Source organism: Epinephelus fuscoguttatus, linkage group LG13, assembly GCF_011397635.1.
Source record: "Epinephelus fuscoguttatus linkage group LG13, E.fuscoguttatus.final_Chr_v1".
Lineage (NCBI taxonomy): Eukaryota > Metazoa > Chordata > Actinopteri > Perciformes > Serranidae > Epinephelus > Epinephelus fuscoguttatus.
Window position 1 is genome coordinate 16,362,817 of NC_064764.1, and position 16,701 is coordinate 16,379,517.

A 16,701-nucleotide genomic window follows, 5' to 3' on the forward strand; every position below is an offset into this window, starting at 1 on the left:
ATGAGCCCGCCTCCCGACTCCCGGAGAAAAGAGGAATGTTAGCTTTAGCTCCCACAGTTAGCACTAGAGCTACTATGGCTACTTGAATAGCTTGCAGCTATGGAGCGCTTCTACCAGCTCTTCTAGTCACTGAGCCTCGCCTCCATTTCAGCAAATATATTACAGTTATTACAGGTACCGTCATCATTGAAGTAGGCAGGGGAATAGCTAAACACAGCCGCCAGACTGCCCGCCGGGCTATATTTTACAATGCTAATTGCAAATTAGCTGGGCTGCCGGGCTACACACCTAACACAACCGAAATGCCTGACCCATTGCTGGGTCCGAAGCTCCAGACATTAACCCATGCTACGATTGTAAAATTAAATTTAATTGAATCGACGTAGCGACATGTGCCTAACGTTACTGTAACACTAATTAAAACAGACATTTGACTTTATGTTGTACCTGTCCAGGAGAAGAAGAGCTATCTCCGAGTCAGATTGTAGCCCCTTTAGCTCTCGCAGTGCTCTCCACCTTGGAAATGCAAGGCCAATGTTAATCCGAGTTCTGTCCCTTTCTTTATCCGACAACTTCTTCGCCAACAACCGTTGTCTCTTTAGAGGTAATGTCGGATCCTGGTTGTCTTCAGGTGGACGTTCTGCTCTCCGCCATTTCATTTCGAAAATAACCACTGCCATAGCTCACTGGCTGTAGCCTTTTATAGGGAGGGAGGGCCAAGGGCTCCGAGAGGAGGGGGGGGGGATTCACATGAACGTACATGAACACGCAGCCGGACCGGCTTGTAAACAATGGGCTGGTGATCAACACAGAGAGAGGGTGTGTGAGGTCATGCTATACTCCAGATGAAATTACACCTCTAGTTCTTCACATAGCAATTTTTTAATTCCTTCAATCTAGAAATGATGGATTTCACTTATTGCCCCTTTAATGTGACAATCATCTCTGCTAAGTACAGCTAAAGCTAAATAACTTGCAGTTGATTTTTTTTACCTGGAGTTCTTCGCAAAGTCCTGTCTGACAGACAGAGTCAGTCATAGAGATAGGCAACATTTGATCCACCACATATCACCACATATGCTTGAAGCCTTCAGCTGTCCAAGAGTAAAAAACAGTTCTGGTTGTTTAGCCAGTGTAGGGCTACATCCATCCTGTGCAGCCAAGGAGTGCTCACCTTTGGTGGGGTGTATTTCCTGGAGCTTCATGTTGTTGAGTTGAGGAACGATGATGTTCTTGCCATCTTTCCTGCGGACAAAGCCAAAGTAATGTTAATGGAAATATTTTCTGCTGCCCAAGGTAAGCGTTCCTGTCTTTCACAAGAGCTTGCTGCTTTGTGACATGCATGTGCATTCATTTTCATCACGAAAATGAATCTGCTAATGCGATTAATTGTTGTATTTTAAGTCAGTAGGGGAGTAATAAGAAAAAATAAAGTTGTAGCTAGTCATTTGGTTTGGGGGTAACTAATATTATTACTGCAATTTTTATCAGTAATTAGTTACACTACTCGTTACTTGAAAGATTTATTATTATTACTAGTCACACGTTACTGCCCAACACTGAAACCACTGAAATGTCTCAAGCCTGAACATCTCATTGTAGAGAGAACTGCAGATGTAATAGCTCATCATTATTAGAAATCTTGCCACTCATTCAGAGTTTAACGTACAGTGTTCAGCACCATGCACGACCCCTGATTTTTGCAACAGTGTGAGACATCATTTACATCAACGGCTGATGAAACATTTGAACTGAATGCCACATCCATGTACTGGAGGGGATTTTCACAGTGTTATAATCTTGCTTGTGTCATGTTTTATTCAGATGTGCTTAACAAGAGGCCCCTGTTAAAACTGCAATTGCTGTGACAATAAAAAAAAGAAAGCTAAGGTCAGGCCATGTTTTAAAATGCTAAAATGTGGGTTGAGATTTCAACAAGAGTTGTAGTTGTAAGGTGAAAGCAGAAACCAAAGTAAGGTTAGAGGGGGGAAACAAGTCTAGTGGGAGACAGTGGAGGGATTCTCCATGAACAACATGATTTTGCTGTGGTTCCTAGAGGCTTCAGCCTTTAGCTACGCCTTCAGGTATACACAAAGGAGGAAGTTAGAGAAGTGAATACAGATTGGTGCTTTTTCAATGACACGCATGGTTTCAGAACCAGTGCAGGTCACAAGGATGTGGCAAAGGTCATGGAGTGCGTGGATGGGTTGGGAGGGGAGAAGTGCGTTGATTAGCTCTCACTTTCATAAAGACATGTGGTGCTCTTATCCCTATAGATCCTTATATAGCTCTGCTCAAAGCTCTGGGTAGCACGCGTAATCCTCGCAGCTGCGAAGTGAGTCATCACACTTATACAAGTGCATACAAACACTTTGTTTTATGACAACTTAATGTTTGCTATTCGTTAGTCCCTAACCCTTGCCACTTGTTTGGGCATGGTGAAAACAATGACAGGACTACACAGATGGTGGATGCATTTCATACTCAAAAACATTCATGGTGACAGGGGTTATTCACTTGTTTAAAAGTTGAAGTTATTACAACTTTAAGTACTAATTAGTAAATTCCTGATTGGCAATCTAAAAAATATTATGGATATTATCCCTAAATCATCTAGAAGAATCAGACTACATGTACAGCTGTCGCTCCAAAGCGCCAACATCATAATAATATTGCATTATTTTCATAAATAGATATGTGTTGTAAAAAATTCCCTAAACACTACAGTAGTGTCTTTGAGGCTGGAAATTGCATGGTAACACATTACTTGAAGGTATCTACATAAGGGTGATATGACACTGTCATAACTATGACAACTTGTCATAAACATTATGTACATGTCAAAAACGTTTGTGACTGCTGTCATTCAGTTTTTGTAATGACAAGTTGACATTGTTTGGGTTGTCTTGATTATGACAACTTGACATTAATCAAAGTGACATTACCAGAAGTTGTCTTTGTCATGACAAGTTGACATTAAATTTGTTTGGGATGTCCTTATAATGACAACTTGACATTAACCAGGATGACATTACCAGAAGTTGTCTTTGTATCAATCATTATGTCAACTTGTCATAAACACAAAAAGAAGTGCAATTTTTTTGTTAATGTCAAGTTGTTATGACAAAGACATCTTCTGGTAATGTCATCCTGGTAAATGTCAACTTGTCATTATGAGGACATCCCAAACAAATTTAATGTCAACTTGTCATGACAAAGACAACTTCTGGTAATTCATCCTGGTTAATGTCAACTTGTCATAATCAAGACAACCCAAACAATGTCAACTTGTCATTACAAAAACCGAATGACACTTAATGACAGCAGTCATAAACATTTATGACATGTACATAATGTTCATGACAAGTTCATGACCGTGTCATGTCATAGTTATGACAGTGTCATGTCACTCTTACGTAGATACTTTCAAGTAAAGTGTTACCAATTGGACTAAATGCATTTCAAATTAATTGAGTTCTTGAATTAAGAAGTTCTAGGTTAAGTTTTACAAAAACCACTTGATTATGGTTAAAAAAAGACTTTGGCTTAAAATATTTGGTACTGGTGGCAAAATCCCCTGTGGAAAGGTAGCAGTATCCTGCTAAAGAGCAACCATTTTCCCTGGCTCAGTCCTGGCAGGAAATGAAGCAGTGTCTCAGTAAAAAAAACTACTGATGGGTCCCTAAAAAACAACCATTTTTGGTGGCTAAAAAGCTGTTGGAAACACTGTGATGACTCGTTGAAAGACAACTGGTTTTATTGTTTGTTGGTTGAGCAGTGATGTGCAGTGGTCTGCAGCTTGGTAGGTGTCTCGCCTGGGTGTCATACCATCCACCATTTCTCCATCTCTAGAAAACAGCTCCTATGTTTCATCACATGGATAGGGTCTGTATGAAACATAGAAATGTAACATATCCATTGCTTCCAAAAACATACAATGCCAGCATTTTCTTCTGGGGACTGGGCTGTTAGGTCTGAGCCCTGCTTACTCTGTTCTAAGGATAGACCGATACATCGGCCGGCCGATATATCGGGCCGATATTTGAGTTTTTTACTTGTATCGGCATCGGCCGATACGCGCGTGGGTTCGCGGATTTATTTTTCCCTGGTATGATTTACAGACAGGCATCCACGGGCAGCTCTGTGTTGCCGGAAGACCCTGCAGCGCACATGCAGCGAATCCTACTGTGTACCGTAGTTGTTGTTTTATTTATGCTTCAGCTTAAATATGTTTATTTTATAAAGACATTACTGGAAGATTTAAGAGCACTGAACTCTTTTTTTTATTTGAATGTATAATAATAATAATAATAATAATAATAATAATATTCTACCTGTTCTACCTCAACTTTCCATCTTGTTTTAGTATTTTTTACTGTTCAATAAATGTTTCTTATTTTAAACTTGAGACCTGTAATATTTGTTATTGTGTCATTTTTTTGATGTAAATTGAGGGAGCAAAAGCAGTATCGGCCCCAAATATCGGCTCAAGAAAATCGGCAGTCCATAATCGGTCATCGGCTAAGGGTGATGGAAAAAAATCGGTATCAGCATCGGCCCTAAAAAGTCCCTATCGGTCTATCCCTACTCTGTTCTTGTTGTGGCAACGTTTTCATTTTTATTGTATAAAACTGCAAATTATATTCAGCTCTTAATGCTGTGATCTATATGACATTACTATATTCAATTTATATTCTATGACTACGTATTGTCCCTACAATTAAATACATATAAATGTGTTTTCCCATGTCAATAACCAATTTTCTGCACCTTTTCAACCTGTGATGTCCACCAGCGTCTTCTCTATGCAGCTGTCCTCAGTGTTTCCCACATTTCACTGTCACCTCACCTGCACACCTGCTTCCAATCCTTTCATCAACTCCTAAGTATAGGTCTATATACCAGAAGCTGGTACATATATACTTACTACACCATCCCCTTATTGATCTCTAACAGAGGAACCCAGCCTTGGCATCTTTGTTCCTGCCTGCTTATTCCTGTGTGAACCAGTTTGCGTGCTATTTTATAGATGTGCTGCATAAACAACACACAACATGATTATTATTTTACACATCATAATCACATCATAATAATAAATATTTAATCTAATTTTGCCTATCCATCTCAACCTTCTCAAGGGAAAAAGGTCTGACACAGGAAATAACTTTTTTCCTGTTCCTGTTCCCGTGAACAAGCCCCTGTCTACTTCAAACACAGGCATCACTGACAGTAATGTAGGACAACTGAACAAACACCGTCATTGCTGGCTCCAATGTCTCTTTGTAGCCACACACACAGACACACACACAGACACACACACACACACACACAGTACACATAAATGGGTCCCTCGCATAGGAAATGAGAGTGTGTTTGGGGTCCAGCGTGCTGTTAACAAGGTAAACAGTGCTGGGGGTCACTGCGGGGTAATAATGCTGTTTATCGGGGAGGACCAAGCAGTTTGGCTATTGACATCTGTAATGAGATTAAGACAGATGGGGAGGAGCGGCTGGAAAAGATAAAGCGAGTTGGAGGAGGGGGGAGAGTTTGTCTCAACAAGGAGGTTAATCTTGAAATACGGAGAAAAACCAATAGAGGATGATTTTAAAAGGCAGTCTGTTGGATAAATCCTACTGCTTTGCTCTGATCTTACTCTATTTTATTTTCTTATTTTTCAAAGTTACTGTAAATTGTCACTCTGTGGGCATCTTGGCTTGACATAGCAGGAGAAGCACAGGTGGAACATTAATTGATGAGTGCCTTTTATTGAAGGGAGCCAGCATGCATCATAACGGATCCCTGAGACTCACACATTGTAATGGAATGAGGCTAATTTTAATGTTATTAACTGGCAACATGTCTGCATGAAAAAAAAAAAAAAAAAAAAACATCAGTAGGGGTAGCATAAAGGTCAGTGCTGCAAACCCTACACTCTTCCTGGGTGCAGTTTGCATGTTCTCTATGTTTCTTTCAAGTGCACTGGTTTGGATATGCAAGCCAGGTAAAGTGGAAGCTTTAGATGTCCAGCAGACTGATGACTTTAAATAGAGATAAACAGCTAATGTTTGTTACCCTGCAGGTTTTTACCAGCATTCATTATGATAAGATATATTTAACATTGTCTTTTAGCTAGCCTCTATAGATGCTGGAGCTTGCTTGTGTTGCTGCAGCTTCATCAGTGTTTCATGTATGTTAGTTACACTCCATTTCCAGGTTGTGTCAGATTGACAAATGTTGAGCTTATCAAAGTTTGAAGTCTCCAAACTGCACAACCTTCTACAGGATGCAGAAGCTTTTTACCTCTCATTGAGTTAAGTGAGATTTATACTTCTGTGTCGAATCGACACCGTACCAGAGCAGAGCCTATGCCGTAGCCTGACATGCACCTGTTTTTGTAAGCTGAAACCATTTCCCTCAGTGGAAACAAAGCTTTTACTTACTTTGATTTCACAGATAAGAAAAAAAAAGTGTTGGAAAAAGTGTTTTGTATAAGACAGTTGTTTTGTCGGTGAACCTTGTGAGTTGTAATGGAGCTGAATTTTATAACACTACCTTTGCTAAAAGTTACCGTCCTTGTCTTCATATGAGCAGAGGAAAAGTCTGCTAGCTGCTAGGCTAATTTATACAGTGTAAAATGCCATAGGCTTGTGCTAATGACATTAGCATATTATATTTGTTTGGACAGTGTGTTTAGTGTAAGACAGTTGTTTTGTCAGTGAACTTTGTGAGTTGTACTGGATCATTTGTTAAATGATGCTGTTGTCCCTGGCTTCATATGAGTAGAGGAAAAGTCTGCTAGCTGCTAGGCTAATTTATACAATATAAAATGCCATAGGCTTGTGTTTAAAGCCGTTAGCATGTTGTATTTGTGGGGAAAATGTGTCCAGCAGAAAACAAGTGCTTTGTCTGTGAATGCTGTGAGTTATAGTGAAGCCAATCTGATAAAAATGTGTCCTTGAATATGTATATTGTTGATAAAATGAGGGTAAAAACATGTTTGCACATCTTAAATTGGAACACAAAACCACAGAAATCACTGTTGTGTTACACCTTTTCAGAGAGACCACTAAAAGAAATGCTGCAAGAGAAAATACTTAAAGTGAAGTGTAGTCGAACAGAATAGCCCAAGGACTGTGGTTCTCTATTTGTCCATGTACTGTCTCCGGGGCCTGTATGTGTTACTGAGGTTGTGAAACAGGGGCAGACCTTCCATCTGTGTAATTCAGTTCCTCTTGCACAGCACAATCACCCTGTGGTGGTAATAAAATCTTTATAGAGTATTATATTGAAACATTTACAATGAAGTGTGATCAACGCAAACAGCCCTCCTTGTTAAAGTGCAATACATTAATAACTATGTAGTGTTATGCCAAGTCTAAATGAATTGTGTGTCAAATTAATCAACACCTTGTTAACTTGCAGGACAAATATAACAATGGACGAGTGTTATTGGGTTTGTGTGTAAAAGTGGGGATACTTACCTAACTGGACTTTTTCCTGGTTTTTCAGTGTTAGGCTCGAGTTCAGAGCCCTGTTGCCATGGTGAAAGACATTTGTAGACCTGGAGAAGCACTTTTGTTCAAGCCTGTGACAAAAGAGAAAAAGATGATCTACTTAATATGTTAGAAAAAAACTTTTTTCAAAATGTCTGACTGGTTTTGGATCAGATCATCCTTGAGGCGAAGACAAACATCAAGACAAGCTGAAGAATCAGCTGTCAGAAATTAGTTTCCCTCTTTATATCCCCTAAATCTCTTTTTGTTGAATTATCACCTTTACCTCTCCATCACTCCCCCTCTCTCTTCCTCCATTGCAGGCTCAGTTTCCTATTATTTCATTATCTTCACCCTCACACTTTCTTTTTCCTTCTTTCCCTCTCTTTCCTTCCTTCTCACAGTGCCACAGTCTTTTTGCACATCCGTTCTACCTTTCTCTTTCTCTTTTTCCGTCCCTCTCTATGTGCCTGCAGCATAGTTGTATGTTAATCTGTTGGAGGAGGAGTGCAAGGTGTGTTGGGTTTAATCATCCTGAGGGCTGGCTAGGTGGCTTCTGGAAGCTTGTCTGCTGGGACTAATTGGAACAAAACGCTCCCTTGTTCTCAGAGAAAAAAGAGAGACAGAGAGGGATAAAGACAGAATCATGTCTGCAGCTGCAGGTAATTGGAGGAGCGTGCTAAGAGGAGCAAGAGATGGAAAACAGAGTATCTGTGCGTGTGTGTGTGTGTGTGTGTATGTTGCATACATACAGTACTCTTATCTTAAGAAGATGAATATGAGTGTGTCTGAATGTGATAAAAAACGATTGGGTCTGTGCGTCCACGTGTGCATTTGTGTGTGTTGTGAGCACACGTACCTGTGTGTGCAGCAGTGCATGCCCTGCGGTGACACATTAGCAAGCTCTCAGCTGGTAGAAGTGATTAAAGGAGAGGTGTAATATTCTCCTCTCTTTCTCCCTTTCCCGAACTCTATCAGCGCCACTGTAAGAACTGCAGCTTGTAATGCCACTCCAGTGTCACTTTCCCCTTTAAGATGCCGCTAAGTGGATTTTGATGCAGTGAAACACAACACGGAGGCTAGTTCTCACCTTGCTAATGGAATCAGTGTGTTGTGGAACACAGCGAAGGGCAAATGATCCCAACCTTAAATCTTACTAGTGGGAAGACTTAAGTTTTATGCTATCATGAAGTTCAGCCGAGCAACATATTCCTGAATACACTCTTAGGGCACCTTGCTATAGTCCACGTCAACAGTTTAGTTGGTAAATTTTAAAATGGCAAAATGAGAATAAACCAAAATGCATCACCAAAAGCAACATGATAATGCCCACTGCTCATCGGTCGGATGTGTCTGGGGTGAAAGCAAGATAAAATAAAATAAACGAACAAGGTCCAGAAAAAGTTCCTATCTGCCTGAATATCAAAAAGGACTCTCACTTTGTTGCTAGTCCAGGTCACAGCTTGATTCAGCAACTGCTGATTTTACTCACCCACATCCCAGTGTGCAAAGTGCAACTGGCATCAGGAGCCATTTAGCTCAAGCTTGCAGAGCACACATTGTAGTTAGGTTAGCTCAAGGTCAGATCACATTCCCACCGCAAACAAAGTGCTCCAGGATTAGTTTGTGACCAGACCGAAACCACCTCCTCTCAAGGGTCTTGATGAGGTTGTCTTGGTCCACGCCGTAGTACAATTGCTGTGCCCAAATGCATTGTTCCGAGGTAGAAAACAAACTAGAGTTCTGCAACAGGTCAAAGCACTGCAGGTTTGATAATGCCCTTAATTATCCCAAGAGGTGCAACCAGCAGTAAAGGCAGAAAAGTGGTGTCAATTGAACAATCTGTACATGCCCACATATTCCTGAAAAAAAGGTCCAATCAGCCTTTTCACCTGTGCAGGTGTACCACGGGTATGCAGGGCCTTTAAAGAAATAGTTCATTTTGGGAAATATGCTCATTTGCTTTTTGGCCAAGTGTCTAAGAAGATTCATACTGCTATCATATACTGTGTGTCAGTTACATATATGCTACAACCAGGAGCTTGTTCACTTGGCTTAGCACAAAGACTGGAAGCTAAACGTGTTTCAGGATGTCTTGAGCACAAGAACACTCCTCTCCCTGAGAGGTACAGTTTGCAGTTTATTGTGAAGCCTCATTCCCAGGTCGTCAAATACCTGGCTGAAGGTGTGGTCCAAATAACCAACCGAAAGTGTCGGTGTTTGACAACCAAGGAATGACTCAACAATCAGCTACTTCTTTTTTCCCCAGAATTGCATACTGCACCTTAAAGGGGAACTAATGTTTTTTTTTCAACCTGGGCCCTATTTTCTGATCTACTTTTGTCTAAATGAGTGATAGGATGTTCAATATTTGACATTTCTCCAGTACGAAGCTAGGGCTGACCTGCCTGCAGCTTGTGAGCGCGCGCTATATTAAATAATAGGGCACTCAGACAGCGTCAAACAACGTCAAAATACGTCCACTTAAAGTGCATTTTTTTCACACAGATCGGATTGTTAGTATAATTATCCGACAACATAACGGAAAGGAGAAAGGAACATTAGTGTTTACCTTTAAGATATTAATCTAAGATATTTTTTGGGCATTTTAGCCTTTAATTGATAGGACAGCTTAAGTGTGAAAGGGGGAGAGAGAGGGGGAAGGACATGTAGCAAAGGGCCACAGGCTGGAGTCGAACCCGGGCCGCTGCAGCAAGAGCCTTGTACATGGGGCGTCTGCTCTATCACTAAGCCAGCGACGCCCCACCTCCTTGCATTTGTAATGTCACTCCAGCGGTAACCTCCCGCAACAACTCAAATCTTGTGAGAGCCAGACTTTAACTCTCTGAGTGAGTGTTTTGACTTGCCACAACAAACATGTCTGAGTTTTTCCCAATTTTGACCAATGGACGAGCGGGCGAGGAGAGAGAGGGAGCAGTGTTACTTCAGTAGCTTGTATACTAAAATTGCAACAGGTAAAGAAATATGTCCAACTCCAGCTAAAGGTAAACACAGACGTTCATTTCTCCTTTCCGTTATGTTGTCGGATAATTATACTAACAATCCAAGCTTATCTGTGTGAAAAAAATGCACTTTTAGTGGCTGTATTTTGACATTGTTTGACGCTGTGTGGGTGACCTATTATTGAATATAGCGTGCGCTCATGGGCTGCAGGCAGGTCAGCCCTAGCTTCGTACTGGAGAAATGTCAAATATTGAACATCCTATCACTCATTTAGACAAAAGTAGATCAGAAAATAGGGCCCAGGTTGAAAAAAACATTAGTTCCCCTTTAAAGTTTCAAGCATGAAAGTTACAAAGAGAATACACACAAAGTATACGTTGCACATTTTAGTAGTCCTTTAAAAGAAACACAAAACCGCAGAATCTAGGTTAGATTTTATTTAGTATTAACTTAGAGAAAACAACTATTGGTAACTATAGGCAAAGGTGACATAGTGACAGCTGCTCACCTTCCCTGCTCTGTATCAACTGTTTAATTCCTGTTATTTTGTTCCTTCTCCTGTTCTCCTACACCTGTCCGCCTATGGGCACCTGCGCACCAGTTATCTCGATAGAGTATCCACCTCAGCCCATCACCTGAGCCACTCACCTGCCTTCACAGCTGCTACTCAATCCCCACATGACCTCTGTTTAAAAACTCTTCACCGGGGTTTGCCAGCACAAAACAAGCAGAGGAGAAAAAGTGTGGCGTAGCTTCTCCTGGGAAGCGTTTCAATTTTCTCACACACCTACTCAATCCAGTTACTGGCATTCCTCATGTGGGGCACAGAGATGGACATGACTGATACCTGTGTGTTAAATCAGGTATATCAAGGCTTGAATTGATTGCAACATTTCACAACTGTATGATTTCTCAGTGAATCAATGTACAAATAAAAAGTTTATTTGCATGGCTTAAAAGTTCAAGCAGTATGACATCCAAGTCCACCTGCACGAGAGCACCTTGAATACCGTCATGATGACACGACAGTGAACTGTACCACATCCTCTCACTGCTCATAATTGCTCTCCACTTGCCTTTAATTAAAAGACATAATCCCATTAACAAGCAGAAATAGGATTAATACTGCCTCAGACTCCAGCTGCTGCTCTGTAATGAGTGTGTGTGTGTGTGTGTGTGTGTGTGTGTGTGTGTGTGTGCGTGCGTGCGTGCGTGTGCGAGCGAATGTGTCTGGTCCCCTGACTCAGAGATATCACCAGTACCACATGGGTGATGTGGTTGAGAGGAAGCTAGCAAGACAGAGACATTTAAGAAAGGACACAGAGAGAAAACGAGACTGTCATATATAGAGCTGAGCAGGTAATTGGAAGAAGAAAACCATCTACAGTCCAGTGGGTGAGTGGCTTTTGGATGATATGCATTCCTACATGCTCTCATTGTTGGAACTGTGTGCTGAGTGCTTCATTGTATGGTTAAATCAAAACAATATTACAGCTGATTTCAGTATTGTTTGGATGTATAAATGGTTCTTTGTTGGAAGATCCACTTGGGAAAAACATGTTTTGTCATAAACACCCCTGACACTAATGTATCCTAAATTTAAAACCTAGAGAGAGACACGGATTGAAACAAAGCAAAAGGGATTTAATGACAAACGAATGTGATGAGAGGTCACAGTGTTTTCCACAGAGAAATCCTCCCTCGCTGCCGAGCTAAAGGTGAGAAACAATGACCGTGAAAGGATGACATGCCAGCACAACGACACCATTGTAGGAATAACAAAGGCTGCCGCTGAGCCACAAGGATAAGAGGACACGGTAACAGGGGAGCGTTCAATGTTCCTGAGTCGATTATGTTGTTGTTGCCTCATAGCAACGCCTTCCTACATCGGGCCTGTCCTCTAATGTACCTCTCACAAGCCAACACCGTCCTTATTCTCACGACTGCTCTGTCATTATCGCATTTTCTGCAATCCCTCTGCCATCATTGCTGTTGTCAGTCGGGAATATTAACGTGTCTCTTGCTATGTTTTGTGCTCACTGAGTCCAGATAATAATGTGTTTTTATCATTGTAATGGAGAATAATAATCAAGTTACATGACTATGGTCTGAACATTTGAAAGGAATTATGATGTTTTCAAAACTGTTCCAATATTAAGGAAATTAGTCAATTTGTTTTAATGTTGAGTTATTACTGATGACGGAGAAAAGGTTTTCTCATCCTTTACCAACAGGAGTGTGTAGTAAGAAATTACAAGTAAGCCACATGAGTAGAAAAGTAGTTTTTTTTTAAGGAACGACTACTTTTCACTGTACTACTTTTTAGTTTTAGTTTGTGCTACTTTTTATGTAATTACATTTGCCATTATACCTTTGTTACAACACACCTGTTCTAAATGTAGGGACTGGGTGTAGTGGGGGAAGAGCGCACAATGAGTTCCTCTACTGCAGATGCCAAGTGGCCAGCTTCCTGGAAGACAAAGAGGCACCACCTGTCTTTAACCACAATGCGATGATGACGGAGCAAAACCCAAAACAAGAGACAGCTTCCAGCAATAATCCTTAACCACATCTGGCCACACGAGTATTGGCTGTGCCTCCTGAAAAACACTAGGATTTCTGCTTTTAAAAGCCATCCTGTAACCTCCGCAAGCACAATTAAGTTGCACATACTGTAGGGGAAAATGTAGTTTGTGAGGTAATGTTAGCTGTGTTAATTTCTAATGTGTAATGTGGATCTTTGATGTCATGATAAGGAAGAGAGGGGTAGCAAGGAAAAGATGGAGAGAAGTAGGAGATCACACTCAGTTGTAGGGGCTGTCCTCATTTTTTTGATTAGCCAACCTGCTCTATGTCACTGAAAAAAAGTATATGTATTATATTATATCCAGGGTCGGGGGTTTGAACCCTGGGGTGGGTGGGTGGGGGGGGGGTAGTTCTGTGTAGGGTTTGCATGTTTCCCTGTGTCTGTGCAGGTTTTCTCCAGGTACTCTGGCTGCCTCCCAAAATCCAAAGACATACAGCTTAATTGGTAACTCTAAACTGGCCATACGTGGGAATGTGAGTGTGATTGGTTGTCTGTCTCTATGTGTCAGCCCTGTGAAAGTCTGCCGAGCTGTCCAGAGTGTACCTTGCCTCTGCCCCAGTGTCAGCTGGGATAGGCTCCAGCCCCCCTGCAACCCCTAACAGGATAAGCGGTTATGGAAAATCAATGAATTAATATATTACATTAAAGAAAAGTAACTTGCACTATGAGTAATTTACTAACCAAGTACTTTTTACTTTTACTTGAGTCATTGTTTTATGGGAGTAACTTTTACTTGAGTGTAGAATTTCAGTACTCTACCCACCTCTGCTTGCCAAAGTTCGAGATACGTGTTTTTTACAGAAATAATTTGACCAACAGAGCCCTTCCAGTTAAACCCAGATGTGATATTTATATGTTGAATAAAAAGAGAAAAAAGAAAATGTAGCTGTACGATGTCACACAGTGAGCTTGTACTAATAAAACAGTAAGTGACCTTGTGTATCATTTTCCATGGTCATCCACTGGTCAGTATTCCAACAGCCAACTCTGTCAGGCTGTCAAGTGTGTGTGTGTGTGTGTGTGTGTGTGTGTGTGTGTGTGTGCTTGATGTGTCAGGGTTTGAACCAGTGAGTGGTCGAGTTCAGAGGGCTTGTCTGTGCTCTCTCTGTGGGCTTCTCTCTGACATGACAGTGAAGTGACAGCGCCAAAGCACGGACACATCACTGACAACTAAGGTTAGACTGATAAATGGGGCCAAAAGTGGCTTTTTACTTAAAAAAAAAACGGGTCTACCTGTCAGTGTCATCCGCCATTAATATGATAAATGTAATGTTGCGTGATTCACTGCACACTCGTTGTAGACTTAATCAATATTACACGTGTCCTTGAGCAACCCGTAACATGAACTGTTTGTAATGTGTCATTAGTATGGAACTGGGGCTGTTTTGGCATTAAAATGGAGGTTAAGCACACACACAAACACACACTTATACGTACCTATCAGCAGTTTCAGTCCACAAATGTTGTTATGAGACCCCAGGCTCCAAGACATCAGTGAGCCAAGTGAACCTTGGCGTCACACAGCGATCAAATCGTCCTGACTTCTATCTTCACAGAGTTCCGAAGCAGATAGATCAGTAGTTGCTGTAGAAACCACATCTAACACCACCAAATACTCCATCTGAGAGCGGCAGTATGTCAGAACTGCTCGTCGGACAGTTGAATAGCTTCAGACACCCCCACTTTTTTTCTCACCATCTCACGTCTTCCGAAACAGACTAGCCTGCTTTTCACTCTCCTTCGAGTCATGTAACATCATCTGATGTTGTCGCCAACAGCTCATGTGATCTGCTTATTCTATCTTTATTACTGTAGACCACTTCAGTTTAGTGTGTCAGTGTGTGTGAGGATGTACAGTAGGTATTGTTTATAGCACACAAATAAGGAAGAAAATGCAAGCTGTGACTGCAGAGGGCAGTATTGGTGGCGGTAATAGTGCAAATGTAGCATGAGCATAGCAAGGTGACAATAAAAGAGCAGGAAAGAAGGTTGTGAGCTGATATAACAGTAGGTGTCGCGAGACAACGTCATCAACATCCTCATACATCGGTTTGTATGATACCCTACGAAAATGCACACACAATAGTTGGTATGGTATGCTATGAATTAGTGTTCCTTGAACGACATTATATCCTTAACATAAAATGACAGACGTAGGAGGTTAGGTTTAGGAAATGAAACATGGCGAGAACATACCTTAATATGACTCAAAAGCAATTTTAGATAGGAGTTGTGCAAATTTGCAGGAAAGCCCAATCAGTCTTTTTTCAGCATTGGCAGTACAAAAACAAAATCAGGGAGCACGGCAAAATGCTGCCTATCTACTTTTGTTCATACAGAATGCGCCTTTTTCGGGGCAATGGGGGGCGTGAGCAAGTAACAAAACGTGTCACTCAGCGTGTGACATAACCAGTGACGTGTGAGGGAAGCTGTCAGTCCTTCAGCGATTCTCTCATAAGTCAGCCCGTTCTTCACCGTCCCTGTCATCTGACGGTTAATGGCCTCTTTGTTTGCGAGGACAAGGAGAGTGTAAAGTCAAACTGGGAAAATAAATCGTCAATCCAAAGGAATGAGCTGAGAACGAAAAGAAAACAACATGCATAACATTCAGGCAGGAACAACTGCGCAATCGGCCGTGCAGCCCGGACCCATAAAAGCGGCGCACAGACACAGCACGGGAGGAAGGAGAAGCGGAGCCATTGAGACGCTACTGAAGTAAGAGGCTCGTGGCGGCCCGTTTGAAACTCACGCTAAGACCTGTGCAACTGGAACGGGAGGCAGCAGCAAAAACAGGGAGGCAGCCGGTAAGCAGCAGGACTTGAAATCACGGACTGTGTGTTACTCTGTGCCGGTGTCGGCAGTCGCTAGCTTGGTGGGGGGTCGGTCGCTCGGCAACACGTGTCTCAGCCATTAACCTTAAGTAGCATGTGGCTAGGGTACCTGCCTTTTGAAAATGTTTGAAAGTGGAAATATGGTGTCTGTGGGGGAATATTGGGTTTCTTGTAAGGTGGTTTAAAAGGTAATATTAAGTGCATTTAAAATTGCTTCACTTTGATTGCAAATTGATAATTTAAAAAGGTTAAAATACTAAAAGGTAATTGCATTGTCTGTTGTGATTGTTATTCATGATTGGATTTAAAACATTGCATAATTTAAAAACTATTGCATTGTCATAAAAACACATGTCAGTATAATTTAAAATGCATAATTTAATTTGATTAATTTAAATAAAAAAGATATGACTATTATAAATAAGCGTCCTAAAATATTTAATTATTTACAAGTATAAGTGTTAAACACTAACTGTTAAATACATCAAGAAATGCAGAATTCAGACAAGTGTGAAGCGCTAAAAAAAAAAAAAAAAAAAATCACTATTTGCATTTAATATTAAGAGATTTTAATGGGTTTATATATGTATAAAGATGTTTATTCATTTATTTATTGGTAGCACTTTGGTTACAATTAATTGTTACATGGTTACATGTTGCAGAAAGACATCATGTGCAATATTTATCATGGATTTCTTTGTCTGTTTTTTTTTTTTTTTGGAAGGTTTTCACCTGATTAGGTGACCAAATGGCCAGAAATTAAATGAAATAAAAGAAGGAAAAAAGGAAAACTGTTTGGTCATTTGAGTGAATTCCAGTCAACTCT